Raw genomic sequence first — 8,234 nt, forward strand, 5'->3', positions numbered from 1 at the left:
TTGTCCTTAGGGAGACAGTGCGACACAGTGATGCCAAGCAGGTTACGGCTGGAGATGACGGAGTTCCGAGGATGCAGGGTTGAGTTTGTGTGCCTAATGTTGATGGACTTCATGAGTTGATTCTGGAGGAGGCCCATGGTTCCCGATATTCTATCCATCCGGGCGCCGCCAAGATGTATCAGGATTTGCGGTAGCATTACTGGTGGAGAAAGATGAAGAAGGATATTTTTGCGTATGTAGCTCGGTGTTTCAATTATCAACAGGTAAAGTACGAGCGTCAGAGACCTGGTGGATTGTTTCTGGAGATTGCGATTCCTGAGTGGAAGTGGGAGCTATCACCACGGACTTCGTTGATGGACTCCCACCGATGTAGAGGAAGTTCGATGCGGTATGGTTTATTGTTGATATGCCAACTAAATCAGCGCATTTCATTCCTATGGTAGTTTCCTACTCTTTTGATTGGTTAGCTGAGATCTATATCCGGGAGATCGTTCGTCTCGATGGTGTGCCCGTGTATATCATTTCTGATCGGGGCATGCAGTTTACCTCGTATTTCTGGAGGGTAGTTTAGCGTGATTTGGGTACACGAGTCGAGTTGAGCACAGCATTTCATCCTCAAACGGACAGACAATTCGATTGTACTATTCAGATTTTGGAGGATATGCTTCGAGCATGTGTTATTCACTTTGGAGGTTCTTGGGATCAATTTTTGCCGTTAGCGGAGTTTGCCAACAACAACAGCTATTAGTCGAGCATCCAGATAACTCCCTATGAGGCATTATATGGTAGGCGGTGTCGATCGCCAGTTGGGTGGTTTGAGCTGGGAGAGGCTCGGTTGTTGGGTACAGATTTGGTACAGGATGCCTTGGAAAAGGTGATGATCATTTAGGATAGACTTCGTACAGCTCAGTCCAGGCAAAAGAGTTATGCCGACCATAAAGTTCGCTATGTGGCATTCATGGTCGGAGAGCGAGTGTTGCTTCGGGTGTCGCCCATGAAGGGCATGATGAGATTTGGGAAGAAGGGCAAGCTAAGCCCTAGGTTCATCGGGCCTTTTGATATCCTTGATCGTGTGGGAGAGGTGGCTTAAAAACTTGCATTACCGTCGAGTTTATCAACTGTGCATCCAGTGTTTCATGTGTCCATGCTTCGGAAGTATCACGGCGATCCGTCCCACATATTGGACTTCAGCACTGTCCAGTCGGACAGAGAATTGACCTTTGAGGAGGAGCCGGTAGCTATCCTAAACCTATAGGTTCGTCAGTTGAGATCGAAGAGTAATCATTCGATTCGTGTTTAGTGGAGAGATTAGCCTGTAGAGGAAGCTACCTGGGTGTCCGAGTCGATATGCGGAGACGATATCCCCATCTTTTCACCGACTCAATTACTTTTCTATGTCTGTTTGAGGAAAAACGATTGTTTTAGAGGTGGAGAATGTGATGATCCAAAGGGTCATCTTTTGTTTCATAACCCGAATCCGGGTTCCGAGGCCTTGTAGACCTTATTTTCTTTCTCCTTGATTTGTGTGCGCATTCTAGGCGCGTGTCCGGAAATCCTATATGTTAAATCTAAGAAAAATATTGAATTTGACCTTTAAATTGATTAAAGTTGACTTCGGTCAATATTTTGGTAAACGGACCCGGACCCGTGATTTCACAATCTCGTAGGGTCCGTAGTAAAATATGGGACTCGGGCGTATGCCCGGAATCAAATTCCGAGGTCCCTAGCCCGAGAAATCAATTTTTGATGAAAATTTTTTGCTGGAAAATATAAGGATTTTTAGAAATGGAATAGTGTGTGATCTCGTTGGTATCGGGATTGTATTTTGGTTTCGGAGCCCGGTACAGGTTTGATATAATATTTAAGTCGTGTCTATGAAATTTTGTGAAAAACGGAGGTGATTTGATGTAATTTGGACCTTGCGTTGAAGAGTTAGAAATTTTGAACTATCTTGAAATTTCATGAGTTTTGGTGTTGAATTCATAGTTCTAGATATTATTTTGGCGATTTGATCATATAAGCAAGTCCGTATGATGTTTTAGACTTGTGTCCATATTTGGTTTGGAGCCCCGAGGGCTCGGGTGAGTTTTGGATAGGCTACAGAGTGTTTTGGGACTTAGAAAAATCTGTTGTTGCATCTGGCATTGTTGCTGGCCTCTGATCTCACAATTGCGAGACCAGGCTTCGCAATTGCGAGCTTCACAGGCTTGGAAATTGCGATTCTTTCATCGCAAATGTGATCCAGATGCGATCATTTGATCGCAATTGCGAGGTCTGTGATCGCAAATGCGACAGTTTCCTCGCATTTGCGAAGGCAGCAGGTAATGTGAAGGCTTCGCAATTGCTATAGCCCTTTGGCAATTGCGAGCTTCACAAATGCAAAGCTCTGGTCACAAATGCAGCATCTGCAGCTGAGTAAAAGGGGTCTTGGACGGGATTTTGCATTCATCCTTCTAAATTTTCAAAACTTAAACTCCAAAGGGCGATTTACTAGAGCAAGTTCTTCCCAAAATCATAGGTAAATGAATCTTAACTCATTTTCTTCAATCTATTTCATCTTTATACATGATTTCATCTAAGAAATCTAGGGGTTTTCATGGAAAATTTGGTGTTCTTGAGTAGAATTAGAAATTTCGTAATTTGGGGATTTGGACCTCAAACTGAGGTCGGATTTCAAAACCAATTACATATTTTGGTTAGTGGGTGAATGGGTAGTCGGGTTTTGGTTTGAACTTCGAGTTTTGACCAAGTGGGCCCGCGGTCGGTTTTTGACATTTTTGGGAAAACATTGGAAATCTATACTCATGCACTAGAAATGGTTTATTTAGCGTTAATTAATGTTAATTAGTTAATTATGCGTAGATTCGAGCTGTTTTGAAGTGGAAATCAATGGAAAAGCGGTAATTGAGGCTTGATTTTGGCCGTGGAATCGAGGTAAGTGTTTGGTCTAACCTTAGCTTGAGGGAATAGGTGTTGTTGACTTATTTGCTATGTGTTAGTATTTAGTTCAACGTATAGGTGTGGTGACGAGTATCTATACGTTGATGTCGAGCATGCAAGTGAGTCTTTTATTTTGACCGTTGTGTCTCTTACCACATTCTGTTCATGCTTAAATTGATGATTCTCTATGTTGTGCATGTTTTAGGATATTTTTAGGTATTTGATCATTGATGAGTATTGACCCAAGTTGAGGTTTACTTTGTGAAGTGAACTATTGAAATGAGATTGGTTATTGTTTGTTCCCTTGCTGGGATGTTATTGTCTCTTCTTTTTTGGTGAGGAAGAGTGTAAAGCACTAAGGGTGATGTCATGCACGATATTGTGAGTGAGTGTTAATGCACGAAGGGTGATGCCGTCCCGATATTGTGAGTTTTAATGCACGAAGGGTAATGTCGTACCATGATTTGAGAGTTAATGCACAAGGGTGATGTCGTGCCATGATAATGAGATTTAATGCACAAAGGGTGATGTCCTGCCATTTCTATTGTTTCTTATGGTGAGGACGAGAGAAAAAGCACGAAGGGTGATGCCTTGCATGTGTTACTATTACGTTATTCCTGTTGATTCGAATATGGTGTTTATTATGCTTCTTTATTAAATTACTGTAAGATTTGATATTCCCCGCAGCATGTTTCCCCATCCCATCTTTAGCTAATACTTCTATATTATTATTGTTTTGCTCGTATATGATTTAATTGCACATGTTTATATGATTCTCGTGTCCTAGCCTCGTCACTACTTAGTCGAGGTTAGGCTCGACACTTACCAGTACATGGGGTCGGTTGTACTGATACTGCACTCTGCACTTTTTGTGCAGATTTCGGTGCCGGACCTTGTGAGTAGATTTGAGGTTGCTGCCTTCAGTCCAGGTAGACCCAAGTTACATCTGACAGCGTCCAGAGAGCCTGGAGTCCCCCTTTCCGCTATTTTAGTTTTTTTTCCTGTCTCTTTCTATTTTGAGAATGGATGTACCTCTTTCAAACCAATATTTTTGGAATTTCTTAGAGGTTCGCGGATTGTAACACCAGATCGTTGGGGTAGTTATGTATTAGAGTTGTTGAATTGTTATATCATTTGCACAATTTGTCTCTGTTTGGTTTTAGCTATTATCTGATTCTGTTTTGATTACTAATAAACATGGTGAAACTGAAATTGTCGGCTTGCCTAGCTTTCACGAGTACGCGCCGTCACGACTCTCGAAGGTGTGGAATCCGAGTCGTGACAAAACAGAAAAGTCAAACCAAACTAATTAAAAAACCCGACTAGGTTTGGTTTGATTTGGCATTGAGTAGAAAAACCGAAGCAAATCAACATATATATATANATTTATATATATATATATATATATATATATATATATATATATATATATATATATATATATATATATATATATATATATATAATCCTTCTTCTTTTAAAATGTCTAGAAATATTTGGGGTTTTCTTACTTTATATAATATTAATAGAATATGAAGTACTCCATAGTTATTAACCTCAAATAATGGGTTGTATGATCACTTCCTTATCAAGTGTTACTGAAATGCGTCAATCTATTTGTTCTCCAATATTCATATGTCAATCTATTAAATTTTTATATCTTTTTCAAATTTGAAGTGATTATTATTATTTAGGTATCATATTAATTTTTAGGTTTAATTATTAAATTCGATTAACCTTAAAAGTGTACATCAACAAAAAAAACTATTGTCAGACGACTAAAATGATAACTATTTATATCTTGGGCTACCAATGTAGCATACAAAATTTAAATGTGGAGGAGTTACATTAGGACAAAGTTGGGCCCATGTACTAGGAGACGTATTCTCAGCTACTGAATTTATTAAATTTTGGGAAAAGTAGTTGTTGGGTACCAACCCGCCTGGCCGAATAACTTGGCCCATTCATTAACCAAAGCAAACTCAACCCAAAGTCTACAAAAGATTGTGGAGGATCCACTTTCAATAAAGCGGGTCGGGCCATTTGAAGATCATTGGATTGCTAACAATTGTTGCAAAATAGAGTCATTTTAATTCCATATTACTGCCTCCAAATTGGGCCATTTGCAATCAAGAACAGAAATCAAGGCCCATTTGAATCACTATTTGCTATTATTTGGAAGTTCATTTCTAAAATTAGAGATGGGCCTGAGCCCAAATTTGTGACCATTTGTAAAAAGAGTGAAGAAAAGACCGAAGGCCTTGTAGGAAACAATCAAGTCATTGGTGTGGTAAGGGTTGACCACTCAATTAGAGAAGCTTATCCTAGTGAATAAGCAAGGTTGATTAAAAATGAGATCATCGATGAGCGATTAAAGATCGATGAAGCCATCAAGAAAGATCATGGAGTATCGTATGTGGTTGTTTACAGAGCACATTTGACTTTCGTGAACATGGAAGGTGCTGATCTCTATGGATTCGACTAGAACGGACACAAACCGACGAATGTAAGTTACCTAATCGATGGAGTTGGCGATGGAGGGACCGTCGTGGTGCTTCCAGCCGGGCCAAATGATTCTAGCAAGGATGGTGATGAAGGAACGATTGTGACCATGACTTTGCTAGAGGATGAGATAATGAAGTTGAAACTTGAGCTAAACAAAGAATGGTCTATTGCTTGCAGTTAGACGTATTTTTTTCATTCTTTTCAACTATTTAATTTGGTGTGAGATCCAAATACTTCGTATTTAATAACTGCTTTATGTAATGCTATTTAGAGATTAACCAGTATCCCCGTTAAGATGTTCAATGCTAGCACTTGTAAGTATCTTGATACTAAATATTTACAGTACAAATCAAAGGATTTAAAGGATCCCCCTACTTCAATGGATATAAAGATTGATAAAACTAACACTGCAAACTACATGGTGAGCAGTCCGGCAACCATGGCCAAAACCACCACTTCCCTACTTATTAAAAATAATTTTAATATCCTAGAAAATGAGCACATGATTTTAGAAGAAACCACTAATGAAACCATCAAAAATAATAAGAATTTTCTTAATAATCCTAAGACTACTCATGCAAAAGAACAAATGTCCAACACAAATGAGGATTGTGCCATGTTGGATATTAACGTGTCTAACTCAAAAAAAAAAAGGAAAATGACCCCATGCATGAATTAAGAGGAAATGACTTTTATAACCCTCCTACTAATAATACATCCACTACCATCCCTACTAATAAAACAAAACCTTTTGGTAATTATACTACTTTAACCCAAAATCCGGATAAAAATCTTGCTTTAGGATCTCATAATCTCTCCCTCCCTGAGCATGTAAGTCAAATGGCAAATAAAGATGGCTAAGGCTTACATTTGTCCAACCAAAATAACCAAGCAATGGATACTACTCCTATAGAGGCAATACCTATAAACCATGGCATTGGGCAACCAAAAGCCATGCAAGCGGAACACCCAATCATTACCCTACTACAATCCTTCTCAAGCTTCCCCTAGTCCCCCTCACACACCTAAGTTAGAAACGTTAGGTATTCCTATCCCTCTTCAAAATGCCCAAAATTCCTTCAACCATAAGGAGACGTCCCAGATTAATACAGATCCTAAGGCAACACAGAGCAATTGCAATGGAAAACCTTCCACCCTTTCCTCCACAAGTAGAAAATCCACAGATAATTTACGTCCAACCACCACAAGCACAAGACTATCAACCAGTATCATGGATGGAAATGGAATTAATGGGCCATGCAGTATCATTCAATCTACAAATCAACGGCCAGGACATAATTGTGATACTCCACAACACCAGTATTTGGCTCAACTAGTAGCGGAGGGCATGAGACTAGCCATGAACAACTACCTCAACCAAGTTTGGCTAAACAACATCCTACAACCCCTAGCTCCCTCAGTGAATCCTCAACTAGTGCATGCAATGAGAAATCACTGGAACTTAACCCCTCACTTCAACCCCATATACCCTCACAATGCTCTTCTGGACATGCCATTCTTTCCTCCAGAGACACTAACTCAACTCAACCCTATCTTCATGCCTTGGGAGAATCCTCCACTAGTCCAGGAGCAAAACATTCCTCAACCACCCCATCAACCCCCATCACCACCTCAGCAACAAGCCCAAAACCTAGAACCAGTAGAGGCAGAAATGGAGGAGGAGGAACCTCTCAATATAATCTTAGAATGAATCCTAGAGTTCTCAAGCCTAGACGGGGTAAAGGTATTTCTCTTTACGGAGATGCAAGAGAAGAGGCACGTACTCAACTGCCCATTAGCATTGTACAAATGCTCGATGGACATCAGGCCACCCCAGGATCCAACTGCGGAGAACAGGGCCATGATATTAGTACCAGCTTTGAGAAGGAACCCTATTCTCGGGACTGTGAGGGAAAATGGAGAACCACCAAACCAAAACCTTAATGTTTTCATGAATCGTCCAACAAATGTCATTATTTGGAATATAAGAGGTGGCAATCGTGAAAATTTTAGGAGGAATTTCAGAGAGATGGTCGACACTCATAGACCTTGCATGGTGGCTTTACTGGAAACAAGAATGGGCAGCCATGTTGAATTTCTCAATAACTTTGGCTTCACAGAAATGATAGAAGTTCTATCCGATGGCCAAGCTGGATGAATTGTGCTTCTATACAATCATGAGGTGGTGACTGTCCAAAACTTCGTTCGTAGAAATCAGGAAATCCATGCAGCGATTGAGGTATTACCTATACGTAAACAGCGACTCTTTAGTACTATTTATGCTAGCACTGATTTATATTATAGAAATGCTATGTGGGATAACTTAGAAAATATTAGTAGAAATCATATAGGTCCTTTGTTGGTGGGAGGGGATTTCAATGATGTGTTTACTGCTAATGATAAGTTTGGTGGTAGGCCTATAAAAGATTCACGGGCAAAATTCCTTTGGTCCAAGACTAATAGCTGCAATCTAGTTGATCTTGCATTCAAGGGTGCAAGTTTACTTGGTCCAATAATAGGCATAAAAGAAAGGGCTTAATAATGGAGAGGTTGGATAAGATTTTTGGAAATGATAAATGGATTGAATTATTCCCTAATAGCTCTATAATTCATCTGCCTAAAACTTATTCGGATCACAACCCCATTCTAGTCGAATTAATTCCTAAAAGCAGACTCCTCCACAAATAACCCTTTAGACTAGAAACTTTTTGGTGTAATCATGTAACGACCCGATCGTTCGTTCTGAGTAGTTATACGCCACTACTTTCCCCCATCTATGTCTTATTTAT

The sequence above is a fragment of the Nicotiana attenuata genome, chromosome 1 (assembly GCF_001879085.1).
Source record: "Nicotiana attenuata strain UT chromosome 1, NIATTr2, whole genome shotgun sequence".
NCBI classification, from domain to species: domain Eukaryota; kingdom Viridiplantae; phylum Streptophyta; class Magnoliopsida; order Solanales; family Solanaceae; genus Nicotiana; species Nicotiana attenuata.